Raw genomic sequence first — 27,582 nt, 5'->3', positions numbered from 1 at the left:
CAATACGAGCTATTAGGTCGTAAATTCATACACCAAATTACGACACATAAGATCATATGCTAAAGCAAAGCCCGAGTGACCCTTCGTCTTACGTCGCCCATCGGTAATTTACGGAGGTTGACGAAGTGGCGAACGCTGTGTCCCTGTTAATTCCAGGTCACAACTTACTTCACTCAAACATGGCGCATAGCATAAGTAAAAGAAACGCATATTTCTTAATAATAATGATATAGATATTTTGGGGAAAAAACTTTTGTTTTGGCTTTGGGTTTAGCGCAACTTGCTTACTACACAGGATGTGACGACATGCAGAGGAACTGCAGTTGTGCGTTGTTTCACAATACGACAAACTTTACGTTAGTTGAGCGCAGCTGCAGACGGGGGTTGCTGGGATCCATGGGAGCTACCTGACGTACAGCACACATCACCTTGCTTCTGGTTAAATCTCTGAAAGGCAAGATATCTTACATCGAGTTGCAATAATTTGCTTTGTGAATCCTATTTCTGTAAATAAGAATGTGAGGAGCTTGGGTTCAAAATGGGTCGCGTAGGGTTTGTTGGTCAGACGTGTGCATGTAGGGTTTTTTTCGACGTAATTTACTTCTAACCTAGTTTATGTAAAGTTAATCCCGATTAAGTCCTGTTTAAGACCTGATTTAGATTTGGTTTAGTCGTGGACCCCCAGTGGGTTTCCTGCAGCGGTGGGTAGAGAGCCAGTAATTTTACCCAAGTAAGAATACTGTTACTTCAAAATAATGATACTCAAGTACAAGTAAAAAGTACTCATCCTAGTATTAACTCAATTAAGAGTAAAGGAAAAGGAGCAAATTTCTGTATGTCAAAATAGTAAACTAAAAAACAGACTAGAAATAAATGAAAATGAAAAGACAAAGAGCAAATTCTTGGATATAAAAGTAAACTTAAAAACCTACTTGTGGTCCCCTTCATATTTTAGACTCTTGGTTTACTTTGTCTTGGTTTATTGCTGATCTTGGATTAGAACTGGTTTGTTTACAGCTCAGACATTCAAGCTCTCTGTTCAGTATTTATTTTTTTTTTTACTATATCCTAGTTTATTATACATTTAGTTTTGGCATCTTCCTGATTTAGACAGTCCATGTTTATTCATGATTAGTCTAGACCTAGTCCTGGTTTATTATTTTATAATATTAATATTATTATTATTATTATTATTATTATTATTATAATACGTTATATCTATAAAACACTTTCCATGACACTCAAAGATGCTTAAGACTTGGTTAGACTTGGTTTAGTCCTGTTTTAGGTGTGGCTCATTAGCATTCACTACAAAACATTGCCAATAAAGATGGTCTTGACAAATGCCAACCACTCTGCTTCATGTAGGTAATGCCAGAGCCTGGTTAAGAAACATTTATCAATGTCCCTTACATTGTATGTTTATTTAATGTACACATTAGTATACAGTTTTGACTGGTGGCAAAATTTGTGAGTTTTAGATTGTAGTGGACAAGTCTTTACAGAAATATTGATAACCACTATATTTTTTTACTGTACACTCAGAATTATCCTACTCCTCACCACAAAGCCTACTTTTTTGGAAAAGCTAACTCACTCCAGTCGCTTCCCTTCTGAATTCTAAACATTCATATGACACACATTTTAAAGGGTCATTAGGACAGTGAAAGCTTTCACTACTGTCCTCTAGTCTAACTTACTTAGTCACTCACTAATGTTTCTTCCCCCAGATGTCAACCATAAAAGACTGCCAGCTGTGCCACAAAAAAATAGGAGTGGCGAGCAAAAGGTGTGTGCATTGTGGAGGCAGCCAGACAATGAAGACAAAACTGGGTAAATTAAAAGAAAAATTAAATGATGACTGGAAGAATAAGCAAAGGAAAAACTCCAGTGTAAATAAAATATACGATTCAACGAATTTATTGGTAGGTTTTTTTCTTTCAGCTTGTCATAAATTTCACACATTTATGGTATAGGCTAACAACACTATATTCTCATCATGATATGTCACTGGCTGTATGAATATACAGAACATCATCCATGCTTAAATGACAATGATGTGGCTGCCAGATCAAAACAAGAATTCACATGGAACAATATTCATTCCTTTTTTTTACTGCCACAAGACAGTTATGACCCCAATTCTGTGTGCCCCATTCCTAACTCCCGAGAATTAACCAAATAGGTAGTTTTCACCTAGTCAGTGGACTGGTGAGAGACATACACAACAACAATGAAAAGACTTAGTAGTACACACGGTAGCACATACAAACAACATGAGTGTAGTGAATTTAAGCAGCATGGCCATATAGTAGAGATAAGCTTATTGAGACGTAGGCACATAGACAGATGGACAAACTTGCAGAAAAACAAAACACAAGAATAGACTTTAAAAGTTCATTGTGATTTTTTTTTGTAGTCTTTTAATTTGAATATTTTGTGTTTTTGCCAGTTTTTGTTTTGAGTTCACATTATTAGTTTTTAGTTACTTTAGTCTGACTCTTATTGTATTTCTTATCTGTCTTTGTGTCACAACATAAAAAGCAGCTCAAGCTTGTAGTTGCGCATGAAATATTCTAAACTTTGTCAATTGTTACAGCTTCACAAATGGAAACTCTTGGATCAGCATCCAGTCCTCCTGCTCGCAAAGAAATCCAATAAAGGATTTAAAGCAGAATGCTTCTGTCCATGGGAGGTGGACAGCAATGACTTTGAGGATGCCCTTGGTACAATAAAAAAGATTTATGAAGGTCTTCTGAATGGTAATATATACACTCACCAGACACTGCTTATTAGTAAATACTAGCTTGTTAGGTATTAGTTTAATTACTTTTTTTCCACATCAACATACTGTATATGTAAATATAGCTAATAGTTGCTAATTTTTGAATATCATTTAATTAAATTTACATACACACACAGTTTTATACACTTTTCAAATACATGGAAAGAACAAAAACGTAATATAGTAAAAAAAATTTCAGTAGATTTTTGTGACATATTTGACTAACATTATTTTCTTCACTTTTGTCAAAAGTTTCTGTGGCAGCTGACCAAACCAGGACAGTGGAGACTGGATTAACAATGAGGATCCTCCAGCCACACAACTCCAGACTCCACCATCAGTTCATGATGTCTTATCCTCTGCCCACCCCAGACTCGGACAGTGTGTTTACTCTTGTACTCACTCCAATCCCCTCCTCCCTCACCCCTCCGCTCTCACCCCTTCTGTCCCCTCCTCTCTCACCCCTTCTGTCCCCTCCTCTCTCACCCCTCCTGTCCCCTCCTCTCTCAACCCTCCTGTCCCCTCCTCTCTCACCCCTCCTGTCCTCTCAACCCTCCTGTCCCCTCCTCCCTCACCCCTCCTGTCCTCTCCTCCCTCAACCCTCCTGTCCCCTCCTCCCTCACCCCTCCTGTCCCCTCCTCTCTCAACCCTCCTGTCCTCTCCTCCCTCACCCCTCCTGTCCCCTCCTCTCTTAACCCTCCTGTCCCCTCCTCTCTTAACCCTCCTGTCCCCTCCTCTCTCAACCCTCCTGTCCCCTCCTCTCTCAACCCTCCTGTCCCCTCCTCCCTCACCCCTCCTGTCCCCTCCTCTCTTAACCCTCCTGTCCCCTCCTCTCTCAACCCTCCTGTCCCCTCCTCTCTCAACCCTCCTGTCCTCTCCTCCCTCACCCCTCCTGTCCCCTCCTCTCTTAACCCTCCTGTCCCCTCCTCTCTCAACCCTCCTGTCCCCTCCTCTCTTAACCCTCCTGTCCCCTCCTCTCTGACCCCTCCTGTCCTTAAAGTGAGCACTTCCGAGTCAGTGAAAAGAAGGAAAAGAAAGCGAACACAGAGGAAAGCAGACGTTAATGGTATGTGTATGACTCAGACTAGGTATTATTTCTACAGTGTCAAGCAGTGTCATTAGTTTTCTCCCTGCTTTAGAAACTATGTCTGCTTCTTATTTTTTTTTAAATAATGATTATCTCTACTTAAGCTTGGGATGCACTACACAACATTTGGGCCAATTTTACCACAAATTACGGTTGCACCAAGTCTTGACCAGTCATAATTAGTTGTAGGGAGTAGTATTGGTATCAGCCGGTTAGTGTGTGAAGGTTAACAATCAAATCTGTAATTGTGTGCGGGAGATCTATGCGACTGGACTCCTGTTGCAGTCAGTCAAACGTGCTTAAATGTTAAAGAAGTTTCTGAATATACTTTGTGTAGTGTGGACTATTTATCAACCCGACTAGAAAAAAACATCCGCACAGGACCTCTCTCCAGTGCTGCTCTGTCAGCTGTCTACAGCCTCACATGCTTGAGGGGGCAAGCTAGCAAAAAGCAGTTTCATTTATTGTTCCTCTCAATTACGAACACTAAATAACCAAGAAAAAAAACATCCTCTTCTCCCCTCTCAGACACTCTCTTTGACACTTAGTGTACAGCAGATTCTGCCATTGAAGGCTCACGTTGCATCCACCATACATAAATGCTACAGATACAGAATATTCTGTCTATAAACATTTAAAGGGTGTATAGGCTGTGGTCATGTGATGCTACACCACTGTAATGTGCCAATAGTTTAAAATTAAATGTGAGACTCATTCCTGTTTTGGTTCATAGTTAACATCTCTGTAATTGTTGTGTCTGTCATTTTTGTACAGTACCAGTACTATTTCATACTATAGTGCTAAAAGTTTAAGCTATTTTTTTCTTATCAGTTTTTCTTTGAGTGCTAATCATGACATTGTATTGCAATCTTTTTTTTCAGATTGTCCTATTCATCAAGGGTCAACCAGTTTTCCCTACAAAAAAGTACTGAGAGAAAGAATCAGGGAGGTGTGTCACAAAATGTAATACTGACATTTCTTAAGAAAAGACGAGACTTTAAGTTAGTAAATAAATGTAATAGTAGTTGCACATGTTAGGAACTTGCATTGTCAGCTTACTCAGTCAATAACAGATATAATTCATACATTACACAAGCTTAGTCAAATCACTTCCTGAGTGTAGACCAGTGGAACTGTGGTATGGGTACGTGTGATGGTATGTAGGCTCTCTGGTGGTACTTGGACCTGGTTTTGTCCTGTTTAATTCTAGTTTAATTATGTGGGTTAGACCTAGTTTTGTCCTTGTGTAGACCTGGTTTGGAACTGGTTCAGAACTAAATTAGTTTTGGTTTATGTTTAACTCGAGGTGGGACATGATTTAGAACTGGCTTAGTCCTGTATTACACTGAATTATGACCTAATTTAGTCTTGGTTTAGCAGTGGGTTAGTCCTAGATGGTACTTGGCACTCAACTATTTTCTAATATGGTACTTTGTATGAAAAGTACAAGAAACACTGGTGTAGATGACACTCTTCTGGATATGAAAAGGTTTGTTATTTCGCATGGCATTTTACTAAATTATATTTTGACCAAATCTTTACCCTACCTGTTGCCATTTGCTGAAAGAAAATGTTGCAATTTTTTTTTGTTTCTTCCATTAGGGCCAAGTTGAGGTGTTAGTGCAGTGGCATCCCTGCTCTGGATGGTGAGTGTGTTATCCTAAGTTAACTTTGAGGTATGCACATGTACAATACAGTACACGTGCATACCTCAAAGTAACCTCAAAAAATACAAACTTGTTCTTTTGTTGCGTAATTACTCAGATAAGCAACTAATCGATGAATTGTGATTAAAATAATTGTCATTTTATTTAGTAATCAAATAATCATTAACTGAAGTATACTGATTCCAAATCATGCAATTTGCTGAGAGAAAAAGGTTTTATAGCCTCCACAGAGCAGAAGAATATACATTTTGCATTTACAAATAGTAAACCTTTCTTGGTAAATATTCTCTACCTTGAAGTCCTCTGGTGGCATACTTTTAATTTCACCTGGTTAAAAAAACAACTCCTATTCACACACCTTTTGCTATAAGAAGTAAATTATTAATTAGTTAATCCAAAAATATATTTGACAGATAAATGGTGCAGCCCTATTATGAAATGAGGTTCTGAAGATGATGTCTGTTGTCTGCAATGTCTGGCTTTTGTTTGTCTGAAAAGCCATCTTCAATTAATTTGTATGGTAAATGAGGTTGCAGTGCATTAAAAGTGTTTTATTTTAAATTACAACATTAGTATGATCAAACACTGTTCTGTTGTTCTTTTTACAGTGGGGTGAAGTGGAAAAACTCCTGGGAGCCGAAAACCAATGTTCAGTGAGTGTCATCCTGAAGACAAGGGTGTATTAATACAAGTAGGGAGCCTGTACAAAAGTACCTTTTGTATTAGTGTGGTATGGGTTCAACTGACACTCCCTGCAGTTCTCCTGTTGTCCACATGCGTCACTGTTCAGTAAGATGTATGTATGTTCACTGTGGAAAGTTATTAATTTGTTTTCACTTTTAAAACATTACAAAATTGTCCTTATACATACTTTTTTATACATTCATTATTATTTATACACTATCAAACATTGTTGTTTTAGGTGCATTGTAGAATTGGTTAGTACTTTATTACTTTAAAATAAAATGTTTTCAATAAAAGCCTATGTTTGTTTCTGAACACACATCCATCTTGAAGTCGATCTAAAGCACACATAAGATAGAATGTTGAACATGTATCTTGAGCAGCAGTAGCATTACAATATATTAGGCACAGTGTTGTGCTAATTACTGAAAAAAGTAACTAGTTACAGTTACTAGTTACCTCATTCAAAAAGTAACTCAGTTACTTTGTTGATTACTTACACCAAAAAGTAATGAGTTACTGTTAAAAGTAACTTTTTAGTAACTATTTTAAAGAACATTCTTTAAAATGCTCCTATGAATGTCCTTATAAAATAACTTCAGTGTTGTACAAAATATAATACAAACAGAAAATAATCTTTAAACACTAGTTTATTGAAGGTAGGTAGCAAATATTTGAAATTTATAATGTATGAATATGAATAAAGTGCCACCTCATACACATTAAAGCAACTGCTGATTGATATGTCCAACATTTTCTTAAAAAATATTAAACAGCCTATTCTGAGAAACACAATGCGTTTTAAATCAAATAAATGTTCTCAAATGTAACAGAAAATTGTCATTGTGACTACTAAGTGAAAAAAATGTTTTTGTTAATACACAGATTTTCTTTCCTATAACTGCAGACAGTAGAGAAAATAAGATTCCTGTAAGTGCTTGAAAAGTCAACATGCACTAAATATTTTGAAGGGGACACATAAAAGTCAAAGAGACTCACACAAAACAAAAGGAGAGAGATCTGCAATAACTCCCAATAAGAAAAGATAAAGAAAATATAACTTAATTTCTTTCTGAATTTCACAATTTTCTTGAAATATGCAACGAAATTAGGTAGAACACAGACATAACTGGAGCTTTACTTAAGAAGAATACACCTTCCAAGTGCATAAATTAGACAGTGAAAAACCCTATTGAAATTAAATAAAGTTGCATGCCAGCAACGTATTTAAAGTAATCCGCATGTATCCTGTCAAGTGTAAAAATAAAACTGAACACCATACACGTAAGCAAGTGCTGTTTTTTATATTTCCATCAAAATGTTTTGAATAAATCAGGCTTTTTTGCAGCAATATAAACCAATGTATTCTATATATGTTCTAAAATTAAACAAAAATGTGTCACTGTGACTAAGATAGCTAATGTTTTTGTTACACAGATATGTATAAAACAACAAAAAATGCTAACAAGAAAGAACCTGAATGAAAATCTGAGTTGAGGTTTACCCTTCAAACCAGTGGTTGTACCGCATGAGAAGAAGCCACTTAAATCTTTGGTCAGTCAGTTTGTTCCTCTTTGGAGAAAACACCAGACTTCCCAAGCTGAAAAGTCTCTCGACTGGTGCACTGGATGGAGTAGCAGCATTTTTCTTAAGAGAAATTTCCTTTATTTGGGGAAATTGTTTGAGAATCTCCATTCCTGTTTCGGCTGTTCTCAAGTATGTCAGTACCTCAGTTTCAACAGTGCTGAAGGTATCACTGTCCTCCTCAAAGCAGAAAAAGTCCTGTACATTGGAGAAGCTTGAATCTGGTGTTGACAGAGTCGCAGGCATCTTGGCTGCTTTCTGCACAGGGTCATGCTGAGGGATGAGCTTGTGGCACTCAGCTGCCAGTGTTCCCTTGACCCTCTCTTTCTTGCTTTGGTCTTTCAACCACCGCAGTTTGAACATGGGAAGTGTGGCAGCTGCCAGTAGTGCATCATTGTTTTCAAGTTACTACTTATTCAAGTAGTCGGAAAAAGTTTTTCGTCCCATTTGGCGTGTGCCGTTTGCGCATGTTATCAAACTTATTATTTGCCTAAAAGCGGGCGATTCCACAGTTGAAATTGGCTGCATGTTCTCAACAATAAAACGTGCGATAGCTTTGTTGATCTGCCCCTGTCTAACACCAGTCTTGTTAAAATCCAACCGCTGTTGTTTGGGTGGCGGAGCTTGCCTCATTTCGTGCTGGTCCACAGCCTCGACTAGCATTGTGAAGGCATGTAGCCTCTGGAGGTGCTTGAGTAAATTGGAGTTGCTGTTTGTCGCAGTAGATAGGACCTTCGATCCAGAAAGACATAGGTTGCACTTGACTAGAATGTTCTTGTCTTTGTGCTCGACTAATGTAAAATATTGAGCGTATTTCCAGGTTAAAAAACTAGTTTTGCTTCTGTTTTGATCCGCCATAACCACGCGCGCACGCACACACATGCACCCTAAAAGCATCACTACAGATGCCGAGAGCAGACGTACATTAACGCTGTAAACAGGAAGGAAGCACAAAACTGTCGGTTAATATGAATTAATTTAGCTAGTAACGCACAAACGCGTGATAGAGTAACGGTAACTGAGTTACTTTATTTAAAGAGTAATGCGTTTGAGTATTAGTTACTGACAAAAGTAACGGCGTTACAGTAATGCGTTACTGTAACGCCATTACTGCACAACACTTTTTATAAACTACTAAAAGAACCTTAAAATCAATCCTGAAACACACGGGGAGCCAATGCAGCGATTTTCAAACTGGTGTAATGTGTTCCCGCCCTCTGGTCCTTGTCAGAACTCGTGCTGCCGAGTTCTGAAGTAGCTGTAGGGTCGAAATAGACTTTTTGGGAAGACCAGAGAGCAGGGCATTACAGTAATCTAATCTACTAGAAATAAAAGCATGCATCAGCACGTCCGTGCTGGCAAGATCTGACCTGATACCTAATAGTGTTTCTTTAAGACAGACCCATTAGAAAAATGTGTTGCTCATCTGTTGTTCAATCTCATCTCTTGAGATCAGTTTGAGGCTCTCATATTTGTATCATTCTGTGATCATTTGTTGCTGAATTATTTCTCCTAAGGGTCCCTTAGGAGCAAGAGATAAGCTAAAAAGAGAAAAGACATCAATAAGACAAAGGAGGTTAAGATGAGATAACTATTTGAGCAATATTTGAGAAGTGGGATAAACAGGGGAGATCTCATAGTTGTATGCCCCTGATCTCAACTATGTCTTCCTTATTTTAAGGAGAATTAAAGAGAATAACATGAGATGAATCTGAGATGTTTATGAGACAAATCTGAGAAGTATGAGCAGTAAAATAGATCTTATCATTGTGTTTTGAATGTCTCTTCGATGTCTTATTTCTCTTAAATGTCTTATGAGAATGATATATGAGCCATATTTGAGAAATACAAGAACACATTGAGAATGTAATCTGTAGTAATTAGGATTAACTGTAAATACTCAAAATGGAAAGGTTTAACAATTTAATACTTTATTTAACAACATCAGCAGTATCAGTACAAACCCCAGAGTCAACTTGACAGGACTCAACTTGGCAGGAACCATTTTCACGGACCTCTGGCCCATGAAAATGAAACTGAAAAACAAACAAAGAACAACAACAAAACGAAAGGGTGTAGACTATAGCAGTGGCCTACTCCTTAGAACCTGCTCTGGCCCTACATTTGTTAACAAAGGCTTTCTTGAGCTTGGCCTCCTCGATTTGGTCCCAACCAGGTAGAGTAGCACATCTCAGGACATAAGCTGTAAGACATAAGCATTAAAATCTGGCAGTTAGACAAATACACAACCACACCTCAGGTTCAAAGGACATAACGCTGATTTTTTATTTTTTATTTTATTTTATTTTTTTTTTTTGGAGAAACTTTGAGAAAACTTACTTATGATTCCATCAACTTTTTTACGGTCAAGGACCCGCTTTCCTTCCTTTCCAGAGGGGTTGCCAGGGCGACCAAAGGGGACTGCATTTTGACACTCCTCAACAGTGAAGAAATGATCAAAAAGTGCATGAAACAGACGCATGCAATGTGGTTTTGATGCGTGATTCATGGCAGCAAGGCGAAACGATGAGATGAACACACCGCTCCCAGGGAACAGCTCCTGCTGGCCTGATGTTAAAGATGGGCTGTCACGATGTCTCTCTCCAATGAGATCGCAAAGAGTCTGCAGCTCTCTGACCTGGTCTGGATCTGAAAAGGAGAAATAGTACAAACAATACAAGAGTTAGAAAATACCAAGATAACCTTTAAAATGGTTACACAGGCAGGCAAAGAGATACACCACAAGTAAAAAAAAAAAAGATGTGTGTAACACTAATATGAACACTGGCAGCTAACCCATCTACCCAACAGTAACTTAAATAAACAATTACACAATACAGCTATGAGCAAAAAAAAAAAAAAAAACTGCAGTGAGTAAGTAGCTTGAAGACGGAGAGAGCGATGAGTGCTTGAATAGAACTAGTGTAAGAAGTGCAATTTGCAGCTACACAAAGAATCTTTATTGCAGTTCTGTTAAACGTACAGGTAACTAAGTTTACAGTCTGAGCCATTGTGTTCTAAGTCCATCTCTGCTGCACTTATTTTTTTTTATAGTAAAATATTTATAAAGTTAAGAAAAGGGCGTGAAAATGGATTTTACTTAATAATACCATTTTAGATTAATTTGTTCAGGGATTTAGCCTATTAATACACTTTACAATTTATCACAATAATAACTAAATGTTGTGCTGTTAAATTATGTTCATACAATAATTTAATAACATGTTAAGTGTTATTTCTATTTTCTTAACAATACCAAGGATTATATTCAATAAATAGGTTTAGTTATCTTAAACCATCTGTGTAATGCCACAGCCCACGTTTCTGCCTTTTTTTTAAGGATAATTCAAACAGTATATTTGTGTTTAAGGTCCAATCACTAATAGAGGAAAACAAAATCATATCATGAATGAAATAGCAAAAATTACTTGCCTATTCTCGAGATGACTTCATCGATCCTTCTTTTTTCACGTTGGATTCTTTCGACCTCCCCCTTACAGCCATCACATGGTGTCCATGCATTTTCAGCCTGCTGTCCATATTGGATGTTGCTCTTGTCAGATGAGCTGCCTGCATCTTTCCTGTCTGGTTCTTTTCCTCTGTCAGGTGGATTGACCCCACTAGAGCCAACTGCATGGCCACCGCTGGGTGAAGCACCAGAGGTGTTGAGGTCATACAGTGATGGGCTGGGTTTATGGCCTCCATAGAATGACGGACCCGGGGTGTCATGACCATACAGTGGTGGGCTGGGTGTATGCTCTCCGTAGGGAGATGGACCAGAGGTGTTGAGGCTATATGTTGATGGGCTGGTTGTATGGCCACCGTAGAGAGATAGACCAGAGCTGTTGAGGCCATACGGTGATGGGCTGGGTCTATGACCTCCATAAGGAGATGAGCCAGAGGTGTTGACGCCATACGGTGATGGGCTGGGTCTATGACCTCCGTAAGGAGATGAGCCAGAGGTGTTGAGGCCATACGGTGATGGGCTGGGTCTATGACCTCCGTAAGGAGATGGATGAGAAGTGTTGAGGCCATATGGTGATGGTCTGGCTGTATTGCCTCCATAGGGTGATGGACCAATGGTGTCCCCTTTGTTAGAGCTGTCATAAAATTACATTGAACCATAAATGACATTATATATCATATGATGAATTAATGAATGAATTGAATGTAAACAATTCTGACTATTATGCAAGAATAATGACAAAATAATGGCAAATAATTTTCATCAGGGCCCACAAGTTTGATTAAATGCTTAAACCCTAAATCCAAGTGGATACAGATGTTGGATTTTAAGTCATAAAAACAGGTTAGTAAATACAAGTAAAAGTTGCATTTTTCATTAACTACTTTCATACTATTTCATACTAAATAATTCTATGATCACAGATTGGAATAGCACAATTGTCCTAATGTTGTTTTTTGGTTTTGAACTTTGCCAAATCTAATCAAATAAAGATTAAAAGTTTTTAACATGTGGCCCCCCTTGATTATGTAATAATTATGATAAGCTTACCTATAGGATGGTGGGCCAGCGGTGCTGCGGCCTGTTACATGTCCCCCATCAGGTGATGGATTCGGTGCAGTGATTGGCTCACCATGTTCAGACAGTGGACTCCTATCTATTATGATGGTGTCAGACCCTGACGTTGAGTCTAATGGCTCATCATCCTTTAGCATATTTAAAAAAGACTCCTGTGGAGTTTGGCGGCTTTTTGGTGGATTAGCCTGATCTCCCTCTGAAATAAATTCAACAGTGGCCCTATAAAATTTACCATCTGACCACTTTGCTAAAACAGGATCTCCTGATCTAAGATCTTGCAGCTGCACAGGAGCCTCATCTCTTGCCAATATGTCAAATCGTGTAAAGATTTTGGCAGTATAACCATCCTCCCATCTGACAATGCAAAACACCCTGAGGGAGAGAGAAAGCAAGAGAAAAGGTTTAACGATTTCTGTTTGGGCTTAACAATTTAGACTGGTATTTTAAGACGCCATTTGGATCATAATGTTATGATTATTACACCCAATATAAAGCATTTATTACAGAAACTATACCAGTTATCTAAATACTTACCAGATTGCTCATTTGGTGGAGGGGAGCTCTGCAGGTCCTTCATTTTCTGGGTGGGAACCCGTACTCTCTTTTTTGCTGGTATTTTCTTTTTGTCCATCCTGTTAATGCAAAATTAACAAAAATATATAAATAAATAATATATTTTCCTAATTTTTCCCAATTGTTTGTTGTTGACATTTTAGTGTACTGTACATCAGTGGTTCTCAAACTGTTTTAATGTCAAGGGCCTTCAGTTTGATATGTACTGTAGAGCCTAATCAGAAAATATTTTGCCAAGGACCCACATAAAATATTTCATGGTTGCTCTTCTGTTTACAACTTTGACTCCCAAAATTGGATAAACAGCATTAGCATAAAACACTCTACATTAAGTTAGCAAACATTAACTTATGTTAACTCATGATAACGCAGTATCAGCATTAATCATATGGCTTCACAAGTTTATCATGTTTATGAATATTATTACATTTGTAAGCATTTTCCTGGCAAAGACTAAAATAAAAAAAATTGTTGACTGCACAGCATGGAGTTAGCCGTTATCTGCCTACATCAGTATTCCTTAAACATTTTTAAGTCAATGCCTCCAATTATTATGCATTGTGGAAGCTCATTTTGAAGATTTTAGCTAATGTTACTTAATTAACGCCATTAACGCTATTAATTAATGTTACCTCCACATTCCAAGGGACCACTCCTTCCTCACAACAGTGGAACATATCACCTCTTCACAACTTTAAGCAGCTGACTAACTAGTATAGATTATGATTCTTACCTTTTCAAATATTGATCTGGGTGGAACAAAACACAGACTCCACGGACTCCAACGGAGTAACGGCTCGCTCACTCTTTTTTTTTTTTTTCCTTCAGAACTTTCCCGCACTACTTCTCCTTCTTCTTCTTCTTCTTCTTCTTCTTCTTCTTCTTCTTCTTCTTCACTTCTGGCAGGCTAGATGCCTCCTACAGCTCAGGATTGGTCTAGAGACGTGAATACAGGTTATGGTCGTTTCATTCGCCCCAGAGTAACTGGAGTGAATATTGGACTTTTTTTTTTTACAAGACATATCTTTCCTGAACATTTTGACACAGGAATGGCAATTTTCAGATGGACACATCAGTAGAAAGTGAACTTTGTTTAAGACTTGTCTCTGTGGCAACAGCACGCTCTCACGAGGTTTGGCATATCCATGGATTTGGATTTATCCAATGACAATGTGTCTTCTGAGTTAGCGTTGCATGTATGGTCATTTGGAGGGTAGAGCTGACTTGACTTGGAAGAAACAGCACAGCATCTGAAGAATAACGACTAAAAGTAAGTATTACTTTTAGTCGTAAACTACTGTTAAAGGGGTGAAGGGTCACTGTTGGCTTAGCAAACTTAAAAGTTATAACCTTATCAAAGGCACTGCCATAGATTACATGCACTCAGTCCTTCTTGGAGTAATGCGCCTTTTGATGGTTCTGTGGCTTTCTACAGAGTTTTCTCGTCAGCCCTTCAGCATGGCAAAAAATGCCAAAGAAATTGATATGCGATTACAGGATATCTCTCCTCCATCCTCAACTCGACATCCTCGATCAGTGGCATCTCACAGAATGTTTTTTAAAGCATCAGAATATCGTGATCTTTTGCTCCTCTACGGACCTGTTGTTTTCCGTGGAATTCTTGCAACACTGTACTACAATCACTTCCTTCTACTAAGTGAAGCCATTTTCATTTTGTTGATGGAATCCATATCATTTGAACAGATTGATCATGCAGAAAAACTATTGTGGAACTTTTGTTCTCAAATGCCTACACTCTACGGTGAGCGGTACGAAACTATAAATGTACACCTTCTCATGCACCTTGCAGACAGTGTCAGGGCCCTTGGCCCATTATGGACTCATTCATGTTTCCATTTTGAAGATAAGAATGGCTATTTGTTAAGACTCATTCATGGCACTCAAAATATACCTATGCAGATGGTCCATGCAGTCAAACTTGTGCAGTCTATTCCTGTTATCTCACAAACTATAAAGCCAGGGAATGCCATTGTTGAATTTTACACACGGATGACTAAAGATAAAAGTTTCTGTCAGGAAAACACTGATTTGTCACGGACTAAACTATATGGAGCATCTAGTGAACTTCAACTGGATACAGTCCACCTCTCCAGACTGGAAAGATGTGCTGGTCACTGCATCAATTCTAAAACAGTAAGGATCTTTCACAGGGCACAAGTTAAGCGAAATTATCTTACATCAAAACACTATGGGAAAGGCAATAGAAGAAACAATTTTACAGTTGTTTTTTTTAGTAAAGGTCAAAAAAAGTATGGACAGATTGAGTTCTTCTTTAGCTCAGAACAGTCATGTGCCAAATGGGCCCTTGTTCATGAACTCAAACCTGCAGGTTTTTCTTTGTTGCAAGATAGTGTAACAAACTGTACATGCAGTCATGTTGTTCCCCTATTGGAAACCTCTGTCTGTACAGTAGTTTCCTTGGATTGTATTTTGGATAAAGTTGTTTTCCTTGACTATGCCTGGTATTGTGTTTGCAGCCCATTTCCCAAACACACTTGAAAAGTTTTAACTTGTTGCGACTTCAACTTTCCTAAGAAGCCACAAATCAAATGATTGCTCATTGTAATAAGATGCTCTGAAAATGTACACTCGTCTGACCATTTGGTAGGAATGCTTTGTAGAGTTAAGGACCTACAGTGTGTGGTGGCAAGATGAATTGCCTACTGTATTATTAGGGCCCTCGAATGATTATCAAAACAGTATGTGCTCTATTATGTATAACACTTTCCGACTTCTTTTACTGCTCTGTAGAATACAGCTTTTCTGGGAATTCTGTCAAACTGTGTATTTATATGTATACACTACTGTCAGAAAACAAATTAATAAACTGACAGCATAATGTTAACATTTAGAAAAAGTGCCTTTTGAGGACATTGTGGCTGTTGGTTTAAGTTTTTGAACTCAAAATTGTAATTAATGAGTTATATGATGTGTGTAATAAATGAAAGATGTGTACAACAAATTTTGTAAGTTGAGCATGATGTAAATGTTTACCTCATAATTTATTAATCACTTATTTTCTCAAGAGAATGTGTCATATTGAGACTCATTTGAGAGCTTGCATTTTTTTTTTTTTTTTTTTTTTTTTTTTTTGCTGAGCTTGAAAAGAGAATCTAAGAACTCAGTGAGAGACAGGACCATGTCTCACTGAGACATAACTGAGATAGGGGTTCAAATTAAGGATATCAGATTGAGACATAGTTGAGAGCGGCACAATATGTCTCATCTTTTCTCTTAGCTGAGATCAGGAAAAGAGACACGTGAGATAATTTAGAGAGCTCACACAGTGCTCACTGTGAGACCTATTTCTCAGGAGAGATATATGAGAAGAATGAGAAAACCAGTTTAGTCTCGATTAGTGCTCATTTATATCTAGGAGATGTAAATGTGATATAAAGGAGATCTCATCTTCAATTTTGCTTTGCTATGGGGAGTTGGATCTCATGAGCACAATGAAATGTATCTTTAGTTAGTTATTGAAAACTTGACAACAGACAGATGAGTTTGCTCTTAAAAGTGATTCTCTTTATGGAAGAGACATCCATCTGAATGCTGCTCAGTTTCTCTGTACTTTGGCTGGGGTTGAGATTTCCCAGCCGTCCCTGAAGGCATTCTCCCTCCACTTCTTATTGCCTGCTCTGACTGCTGATGCGCTCCACCTGCACTGTGTTCCATATATACCAGTGTGTGGCAGGTTGTCTTTGCCAGATCATCTTGGTTTTTCCCTGCACGCTTCCAGCCCTGATCTTCTGCCTGTCGACCTGTTTTGACCTCCGACCCGTTTGACCTGGATTTCCTGATTCCGCCTGCCCCAGTCTGGGAACTCTGTTTTTCTGTTGTTTGGATTTTCTGGAACTCTGACCTTTGGATTGTCTTCAGGATTTGGATGTTGGCTTACGGACCTAACCACTATCACCGGAAGAATTACTCTGGAGGACCTATTGGAAGGCTCAGCCTGAAGCTGAATACCAAACAGTCGACTATCTTGCCCTGTTCTAACTTTTTCTCTGGTTCAGCAGTTTTTGACAGGCTCTCAGTGGGGATTCCTCTGGCTGCTCTTGTCCTCTCTCCCGGAGAACTCTGCCATGTGGACTCCTTCACCTCCACTGACGAGCTGCCAGAAAGGAACCAGACACTACTATCCTGACTACATTCCCCTGTTCCAATAAAATCTTCTTTACACCAATCCTTGGGTCTCTGATATTCACTGGGTCCAGTCTGCTGAAACGTGACATTCTCTAATTCCACTGAATTGGATATTGAAATGAATTAACCCCTTTATTTGTATTTTAATTGAACAGTTTATCTTGACAAATGTAGATGTTTTAAATACAAAAAATTTAATATAAAACTGATAACATTTGTAGAGAAATATTTTCAGAATTAATAGAATCAACAAGGTTCAACATGTTTTCATTCAGATAAAATGTCTCTCCAGCAGATAAACCCCGGCCTGTCCTCTCTGTGTCTCCATCATGGCTGAGTCCTGGATCCTCAGTAACTCTGAGATGTGAGATTAAACCTCCGTCTGGAGGATGGAGGTTCTACTGGTATAAAGCTGTTCCTGATCTGTTATCCAACTGGTACAGTTATGATCTGCTGCCTGGTAGCACTGCTGGGACTGAACATGATTCTTACATCATTCATGGACAAACACACACAGCAGGATATGTGTGTAGAGCTGGAAGAGGAGACCCAGAGTATCACACTGATTACAGTGAAGTAAAGTTTCTCTGGTCTGCAGGTCAGTGTGTTTCTGTCCTCTCAGTGAGGATCAGTTATGTTTTCAGATTCAACACTTTATTGTCATTGTAATAATATTGCAGAGCTCACTTTGATTCTAATATTTTTCTCTGTGACTGAAACTATCTTTAAAACCAAATCCCATGTTGTCCATTAATGTGGATATTTCTTCATTTTCAGTTAATAAGATGAAAACCCTGCATTTCTGTGTATTCTTACTCATCATTAAGTCAGCGGGCAGGTGTGTCAATGAGATCAGTATCTACCAAGCTGAGACACTGAAGAGGAAACACTGATTGGACGAAGCAATGAAATATTTAAACTTAAAATGTTTTATTTATATATTAAAGATGGTTGTTTAGATGTACTCAGCTTATCATTTAAAACATATTGAAAAATGTTCATAAAATCCCAGTTTGATAAGTGAGTGAGCTGTCTGGGGCCCATTTTGTTTCTAACTGTTCTATTTTTATTAACTGTTGTCTGGAGTCATTCTATGTTATTATATATTCAAGTAATGTTGTGAGGTGTTTTCACTCATGTTAACGTCAGCACATGGTAACAGGTAAACCATTGAACCCAACCGAACCCAACCACCCCATCAGCTCATTTTAACGCGGTTAAAAGTCTTACTCATAGTGATAGGAATGACTATAAGTACTTTATACGTGGAATGTTACAAACTCGAGTATCAGAGTTTCTGAGAAGGTGATGAAGCCACGCCCCCATGAGAATTGAACATAGACAACACGCCCCAACTATTAAAGCGTAAGCCCCGCCCATTTGTGATGCATTGAAGACACGCCCATTTGTGATGTATTAAAGCAAGACACGCCCATTTTTGCATCATAAGGTTACCAAGAGACTATAAATAGAATCTTGTCACCGTAAAGTCTCAGTTGTAATTGCAATTTATATAAGGATACTGATTTCCAAAGTATTTATTTCTTGGTTAAAGTGATAGAAAAAAAAAGTAGAAATGGCAGAGAACAGAAAGCTTCATCCTTCAGACACAATGAGGACCCTTGAAGAAGAAAATGAATGTTATAGAGAAAGAGTGCAGAAACTTCAGGAAAAAGAGGAAACACTGACACAGGAAAACAAGAAGTTATCTACTGAGATAGCTCAACTTAAAAAATTAGACCATCAACGACAAGAGGAAAATGACCAGTTGAGGAGAAGAGTTCATGAAATGAAGAGGGAGCTACAGGATCTTCAGAATCACAATATAAAAAAGCATGAAGACAAAGTAAATATACCTTTTCTTGAGCAAAAGATTTCAAACTTAGAGTTTCAAAAAAGCCAACTAATGTCTCGGCTAGCTGATTTATTGGAAGAAAAGTCTCTTCTGCAAAACACTAACTGGATGATCAGAGCAGAACTGCTCTTATGTAGATATGGACTAGATAAAACAACTGAAGAAAAAAATAATTTGTTAAAAAAGAATCAAAATCTTGAAAAAATAAATATTAACTTGAATCATGCTACTCAGCTTAATCAAAACCACTGCGATATAAGCCAGATGAAAAGGTTTTTAGAACAGCAACAGCGTGAACTGAAAGAGATGACAGAAAAATATTTAGAAATAAATGAGCTTGTTACAAAACGAGACGAGGAAATAATTTCTGGTAGGGAAAGGATAAATGAGCTGAACTCAATCTGTGACAGCTTACAACAATTACTTGAAGATTTAAAGACAGAGATTGAAGCAAAGAAAGAAGAGATGGCATTATACAAGGATCAGTGTGAAAGAGAAAAATACAAGACTCTGCAGGAAAACACTTGTAAATCTAAACTGCAGATGACTGATGCAGAAACGCAGGTGGAGCCTTTAAAGGATGATAAATCTCAGACAAGGTGGTCCAGTGCAAAATGGATCTTAGCACTGTCTGCATCCGCTCTAATTGGCATTTGTTGTTATCGAGGAATATAGACTCGGGACAACTTTTGCATTCCTTCAGGATCGATTCTAATATCAAACAACATAAATTGCAAACATCAAAGAGAAACATGCACAACTTGTGAAGGAGAAAAAAACCTTGTAACATTATGTTATGAGTAAGTACTTTTCACAGACACTCAGGCAGGTACAATTCCTTAAGTTTAACTTATTTACCTCCTTTATCTTTCAAAGGTTTTCTCTCCACAAGCTCGTTGATTTGGCCAGGGAAAACAACTAAGTATTAACTAGAAAAGACCTCTATAGTAATTAGTTAATAAATTAATAAATGAGAAGACATTTATTTACACCTGTCTTCTGAGTCAAAGGTTGGTTTATTCTAATGAAATATTGAAATATTTTCAGTATTTTAGAAGTATAGAAGTCATTTGGAAGATACAAGCCTATCACAAAACAAGGTGTCCAAAATTAGAATGAAAGACGATTCTAGAATTTTCTTTGATGTCAGTGTTCTAGAACTGACTGTACCTTTTTTCCTGAGGTTAACATGCCTGTTACAGGGTACTTAAGATAGGAGTGTCTTTTAAAACAAAAAACAAAACAAGGAAAAACAAAATAAAGAAGAAAAAAGTACTCAACCAAACATCTTAAAAATAAAAATAAATAAATAAATAAAACAAAACAAAATCCAACCCCAATCCAACCCCTAAAAATAAAATAAATAAATAAATAACAAAACAAAAGAATAAAACCAAAACAAAAGAAGATAAAAACACCCAACCCAACCTCCCAAAATATAAATAAATAAACAAAACAAAACAAAATACAACCCCAATCCAGCCCCCAAAAATAAAATAAATAAATAAATAAATAACAAAACAAAAAAATAAAACCAAAACAAAACAAGATAAAAACCCCCAAGCCCCCCAAAATATAAATAAATAAACAAAACAAAACAAAACAAAATACAACCCCAATCCAACCCCCAAAAATAAATAAATGAAAGCAAAAGGCACTGGTAATGGTACTCTCAGAAATGAGATAGGGTTCAATTCCCTGCAGTGCTCTGCTGAATGCATGTAACACTGACAAGCATGTAATATTAAATCAAATTAAAAATGACTATTTCAATCAAATTAATTTTAATTATGAAGCACTTTTCCTTCCAAAGGTAACACAAAGTGCTTAATTAGGACATAATGAAGGCTGTGATAAATATAAGATAATAAAATAGTGCATTCGAGGAAACAAACAGCATTTTTTTGCCAACATTATTTTTTTTATTGATTTGTAATACAAGAAAATAAACACAATTACATGTACTATACATACATGTTGAACAACCAGATCTTTACCCCATCCTATGTTACAGTTCTTGATTAGGGATCAGGTTAAAGGGTTACACTCCATCTTAGTCAATTAAAAATACATAGTACATATTTAAAAAGAAAAAAAATGTTTTCATACATTGAGCACTGCAGAGGGCCACTGTTGATACATCTCAGTCTCCTCCAACATACCTGCCAAGTCTGTTCCTATTACATAGTTAATAAATGGGTCCCAGATCTGATGAAAATTGTGTTGCCGATGTTTTATTGTGTAAGTAATTTTCTCCAGAGGAAGTGTTGTTGATCACGCAGATATCCATCTGTCCACTGTTGGTCTTTTGTCATCGTTCCATGTTCGGGCTATTACTCTTTTGGTCAATAATATACTTAAATCTACAAATATCCGTTGATTCTTTTTCACCTTCAAATTATCTGGATATAAGCCCAAAATAAATAGCCAAGGGATTAAAGGTAGTTGAATGTGTAAGATATTTTGAATGTTTTATTTCACCTCTTGCCTGAATTTCTGTTTTTCTGTGCACTGCCAAATACAATGGAAAAAAGTACCTTTTTCTTTCCCACACTTAGTGCAGGTGTCGGGTATGGCTCTATTATATCTATTAAGTTTGTCAGGGGTAATATACTTTCACATGAGCCAGTTATACTGCAGTAATTTCAGACGGGTATTAGTAGTTCTTAATTGTGACTTAGTACATGCCTCCTCCCATTCTTCCATTGAAGTGTCCTCATTCAGGTCACGTTTCCACGCCTCCAGTCGCTCTGCAGATGTTTCTGTACATTCACCTACCAAGCATTTATATATTTTGGATATTAAGCCCCTTCCCCCACAATTCATATCCATTAGTTTTTCTGTAGTAGAGAAACGTTAGTCGTCTGTAGTCTGAGGTTAATATGCCGGTGACAGGGTACTTAAGATAGGAGCGTCTAAAAGACGAAAAAAAAACACCCAATTCCCTGCAGTGCCCTGCTGAATGCATGTAACACTGACAAGCATGTAATATTAAATCAAATTAAAAATGACCAATTCAATCAAAATGATGCAGTGAAAATCTGGTCAGAGAAGAAGCTACATACCAGAATATTAACGCCACTCTAGCCCCCCCCTTCCACCCCTTTCTCCCCTCTACTAATGCCACCCCCCCTTTCCATCTTTCACTTGCTGGCCTTTTCACTTAAACTGCTATTTTCTAAACTAATATTCCACACTTATTCCTCAAATGTGTTTTCCCTACAGAATCTTCCCCTCATCCTTGTTGTTTTTATTATGACCAGCATTCTTCTTTCTTCATTTCCAGCCATTTCACACCTGCCTCAAAAGGCTACTTTTTAGACAAAGAAGTTTACAAACATGGTTAATGAATAGAGATAAAATAACATGGAAAAGTACAAAGGCTTATTATGTTCTAAAGTACTAGCAATTAGGGTTGGGCATCTAAGGTATAATGCCGATCCAATACGCATCTCGATACTAAGTATCCGATGCGATATATTAACGATACATGTGTGGCATTTTGCGATGCGGTATGATACGATTTACACCCATATCACGATATGATGCAATAATTCAGTACTATTTAAATAGATCAATTTCATGTAGTAATGTGAAAGAGGATGCAGTGCCAATGAATTAGTTTGATTTTTTATTAACCAAGTAAAGCCAAGACATTTTTACAAACTGTTTTTTCTCTCAGAGCTTGAGTGTTGGTTTACAGTAAGGCCATTTTAAAACACATGGCACATACTTAGGCCATTTTAAAACACATGGCACATACTACTTAGGCCATTTTAAAACACATGGCACATACTACTTAGGCCATTTTAAAACACATGGCACATACTACTTAGGCCATTTTAAAACACATGGCACATACTTAGGCCATTTTAAAACACATGGCACATACTACTTAGGCCATTTTAAAACACATGGCACATATTTAAGTATTTCCAAGAAAAACAATGTATGAGTGCAATATATACTAAAATATATATGTATTTGCAGTAAAACCTTCGTTCTCCGTGACACTATAAGGTTGAATATCTTTGCAGATGAACAATGCAATAGCATCAGTTATTGCCATAGAGCGCGCGGAACTGGTGGCAAGCGGGGCATGGAAAAAATTTTCAATACTTTTCTCACCGCTTCTGGAGCTCGTAGCTACAGGGGGATCCGAGCTGGAGGAAGGGGATGCAGGGACACTGGCAGACGCTTCCACAACAACACCGTGGCGCCGCTTCAAGTGAGATATCAGATTAGTCGTACTGCCCGTGTATTTTACAGATGCGCGGCACATTTTACAAATTGCAGCTGTCTTGTCAAGTCGTCCTTCTTTCTTGTAAAATCCATAGTGTTCCCAAACTTTGGACTTGAAACTAAGTGGAGGATAAATGATCTTGGCGTCCGACATGTTTGTTTTGCTAATTCGCGCTTTCTGACAACTACCTGTGGGCGCATCACTGGCTTCATCCGCGCAGCCCCCATGAGTTGTAGTGTAAACATCCGCAAGTCCGTTGCTTAGGCCTACTTTATGTAGGTCGTTTAAATTATGCGCTAAAACAGGTTGACAACACTTGTTAATAAATAAACACATTCTGTATTAAAAGAATAAGCCGTATCTCAGAAAAACCGATGCATCTCGCAAAAACCGATGCATCTAGATTTGCTTCAAAAGTTTCATTCATCCTCTGCTGCTCTACCGATGCACTCGCATCGTGCACGCGCACGGCCGCGTATCGATTCATATCGGTTAATCTTCCCATCCCTACTAGCAATACATTTTCCAACCTAGGGACAACTGACATTAGCCAGGGTATATTGTTGATCACTGGAGCTGAGATTAATGGCGCCTTATAGTTATCTTTCTTTATTTTGGCAAACATGTTAAAACAGTGCTCTATTTAGATGTGCTTAGAAGTGCTAACATGTGCATATTAACATATCTAATAATTTACATGTTCACTGACTTTGAATGCCATGTAAATGTGTTGAAAGTTGGTTCAACCTTAAGACAAAAGACCCAAGCACGATCTGAACAATGTTGCAGATGGACTTCAGAGGGGTGAGGAGGGCACAGACCTATATAAGGTTGACCAGCCAACTGTTCCACAAGCACACGGTTCAGCACACGAGAGCCAGCACATCAGGTCAAGACATAGCAGCATAGCATAATTTTAAATAAATCCATCATGGGAAATATTTTTACTCATTTAACTAAAACAAAAATTCTTATGTATACAAATACCAGATTATTTTAATTATGCTATTTTTACAGGAGCATGCATGCAGCAGAGGCTGCAGTAACTCACACTACCAGCACTTTCTATGCATCCTTTCCTAGTAGAGGAATACGAGTTTAAACATTAATTATTGCTCTAAAACAGCAAGGAGGAATTTGTGTAATTGGCTTGAAGGCATAATCAATGGACTGAATATGTAGTGTCTCATCAAATGTGCTTTAACAAGGTCAAGCCTCATGTGGGCAGTATAACAAGTCTTTAAACAAACATTAACTATAGATTCAAGATTATATAAGATTTGGATACAAGATTATGAAAAAAGCCAAAGTGTTACTTGGGATCAAGTTAAATTGATGGAAAAAGTTGTAGAATGATTTTGCAAACATCAAGATAACTCATAAACTTACAGGTGTTGACATTTATTTTTTAAAGTTATGGGATTTTAGCCATTTTATTCCCAAATGTTGGCTTTTAGCTGCAGATGGATCCTGGGCCAGGTGGCTGTTGGAGTGTGAGAGAAGGGCGGAGCGGACGGTGCCTTCAACATCAGAGGTAAGCTTTATTTCCCTTTCTTTATATAGTTATTTTTTTTATGTTATTTATTTTATTTTCATTTTATTCAACTGTACTACTTCTTATTTACTGATTTATTCATTTATTTATTCATTAAATCATTTTTAGCTGGATGGGCAGGGGCTATTGGGCTTGGCGTGTGTGTGTATATGTGTGTGCGTGTGAATGTGCGAAAGATTTTATTGAGTGTTTTTACAGGGTGTGCAGAATTATTAGGCAAGTTGTATTTTTGAGGATTAATTTTATTATTGAACAACAACTATGTTCACAATGAACACAAAAGACTCATAAATATCAAAGCTGAATATTTTTGGAAGTTGGAGTGGCACTTTTTTAGTTTTAGTATCTTAGGAGGATATATCTGTGTGCAGGTGACTATTACTGTGCATAATTATTAGGCAACTTAACAAAAACCAAATATATACCCATTTCACTTATTTATTTTCACCAGGGAAACCAATATAACAACTCAAAATTTACAAATATACATTTCTGGCATTCAAAAACAAAACAAAAAGAAATCAGTGAGCAATATAACCACCTTTCTTTGCGTGGACACTCAAAGGCCTGCCATCCATAGATTCTGTCGGTGTCTTGATCCGTTCACGATCAACATTGCGTGCAGCAGCAACCACAGCCTCCCAGACACTGTTCAGAGAGGTGTACTGTTTTCCCTCCCTGTAGATCTCACATTTGATGAGGGACCACAGCACTGGATAAAAACACCTAAGATCTGGAGAGATCCAAGAGAATACAAGTCTCCGTATCCGCGGCACATCCGGACTGTTTCCGGGTATATACGGGAAGATTGGTGTGTAACAGATCCTATTATAAACAAAATATATATTATATATGTATATATATATATATTATAAACAAAATGATGCATCATCCTCTGGACACACACAAACTGTAAGAGCTGCACCCGCTCTCTGAAATGTTTGTGTCACGTAACATAGTTAAGCAATCATCTCCCTTCTCTCCACTGATCAGGTCTAATACAAAAGCTGCTGCCGACCAGGCTGCAGGTTCTGTGTTAGAGCCGAGACACGCCAGATCACGTCTGTGACGGGGCGTCGCTATGAAAGCAGCCTGCAGGCTTATGTAACGATGTAGGAAACTATCTTTGGACTTTGACTGTTTGAAACAGGTTGTTGCATCATCCTCTGGACACACACAAGCTGTAAGAGCTGCACCTGCCCTCTGAAATGTTATGTTTGTGTCACGCAACTGCGGCCGACCAAGCTGAAGGTTCCGTGTCAGAGCCGGTTGTCTTGGCAACGCGTCACAACAAGCGATATTAAATAGTCCACTCATCTGCTTCTTGTGAAAAACTTACGATTTTAACGGTAAAAAACAACAATAACACATTAATAATTTATTTAATATTATTATTTAATTTATTTTGTATGTGACCATGGTATAAGTGGGATAATTCCCTTCAACGCGAACGCCTCCGCCTGGATACGTCGTCGGGCATTAGGTATAGAACGTATGTTAGTTAAGAAAAATTGAAAATATGGTTTGTTACATATTTTTGGAGAAACAAGAAATCTTATTCCAAAATCATTTAAAAATGCCAAAAAAATGTAATCTTTAAGTGATTAATACTGTTTTAGACTAAACATATCCTTGACCTTAAATGCATCTCTGTGATGACAGTGGAACAACAATGCTTAGTTTCCTCCCTAATTCTTGAAAACTTAACCTTAGTCTTGGTATCACAACGGCCAAAGATTCTTTTCAGTGGAGGTATGTTAAGTTATTAGTCCTAGCTGGGAAGTTTGTTCTCTGCGTGTAACCCATAGTGTTGTTTATGTTCTGTTTATTTATTTTTTTTATAATTCATTGTTTTTACACCATCACCCCAAAACAAATTAATTTTTTGTGCAAACTTGTTTGGCAATAAAGACACATTCTTATTCTGAAACAGTTTATTCCGCTGAGATGCTGAATAAAAATAAGTATCCAGTCAACAACCAAGTAATCAGCTTTGTTTGTTAGAAGATAATAATCTCCTGCTTAAACAATTGAAAATAAAATATACAGAACATAATCTGTATAGCAAGGGGATCAAGTATTAAGTGATATTCAATGAGACCAGTAAGTAAATTAAATCTAGGAGACATACATAAACATATATGAAAAATCCAGGTGTGTATATGCATATACATTTAACCATCAGTTAAAGTAAAGTGAGGAAAGAGTCATCTCAATGAAATAAGAATTTTTCCAAAGTAAACTTAGTTTTTAAGGCTTTTGAGTTCTCAAGACCACTGAGGTTGGAGCTGTGTTGAAAAAGATCTTGTAGGAACACTGTGAAGTTCGGCTTGCCGTCAGCCCTTTTCCTTTTATGAATGTGAAATTTCCCTGAGCAACTGCTAACAGCAGGTCGCTGCTCACTCTCCTGTGGGATCCTGCTCAACTGATGCACATCGTATGACGTCATCGATCAGCGCCAATGTAGTTCTGCGCTGCGCTTCTCTTTATTGTCGTGTTTTCAATTACAGTTCACGTCAATAAGTTGTAAAAGTATTCTTCGGACAAAGCAAACGACTCCTCTTCACCCAGACTCAGAGGACACGGAGATAAGTGTCGATGCCAATGGACGATTAATAATTTAATTCTCATATTTGGCGCCCAGCTGGAGCTAGTAGCAGAGCAGAAGTAAGTTGATACTCACTTTTTTAGGCCTTTAAATTGTTTCAGTTGTTATAGATAGTGAGTTACTTAAGTTTAGCTTTGCAGACAAACTTACTGTTATACCCATGTCTGTGAAACTGCAGTAACTTTATTTGAAACTAAGATGTTTCGCTAGCTTTTATGGGTTCATTCATAG

General features: G+C 37.6%; 1 protein-coding gene and 2 long non-coding RNA genes across 3 annotated transcripts in view; 2 read left to right on the top strand and 1 right to left on the bottom strand.

The window, feature by feature from the left end:
* LOC121640055 (low affinity immunoglobulin gamma Fc region receptor II-like) overlaps positions 1–27,582 on the top strand; it is a 201,463-nt gene that overhangs the window by 140,020 nt on the left and 33,861 nt on the right. The window lies entirely within an intron of this gene.
* On the top strand, positions 1,857–6,443 carry LOC121640101. Its single transcript, XR_006010355.1, has 4 exons — positions 1,857–1,925; positions 4,754–4,821; positions 5,475–5,518; positions 6,148–6,443. It is a non-coding gene; the product is annotated as an uncharacterized LOC121640101 (long non-coding RNA).
* LOC121640104 lies at positions 11,469–12,382 on the bottom strand. Its single transcript, XR_006010358.1, has 3 exons — positions 12,324–12,382; positions 11,807–11,907; positions 11,469–11,686 (listed from the first exon to the last, which is right to left on the bottom strand). It is a non-coding gene; the product is annotated as an uncharacterized LOC121640104 (long non-coding RNA).

Source organism: Melanotaenia boesemani, chromosome 5 (assembly GCF_017639745.1).
Source record: "Melanotaenia boesemani isolate fMelBoe1 chromosome 5, fMelBoe1.pri, whole genome shotgun sequence".
Classification (NCBI taxonomy): domain Eukaryota; kingdom Metazoa; phylum Chordata; class Actinopteri; order Atheriniformes; family Melanotaeniidae; genus Melanotaenia; species Melanotaenia boesemani.
Note: the sequence above shows the minus strand (reverse complement) of the source record. Positions and strands in the feature narration are given on the sequence as shown.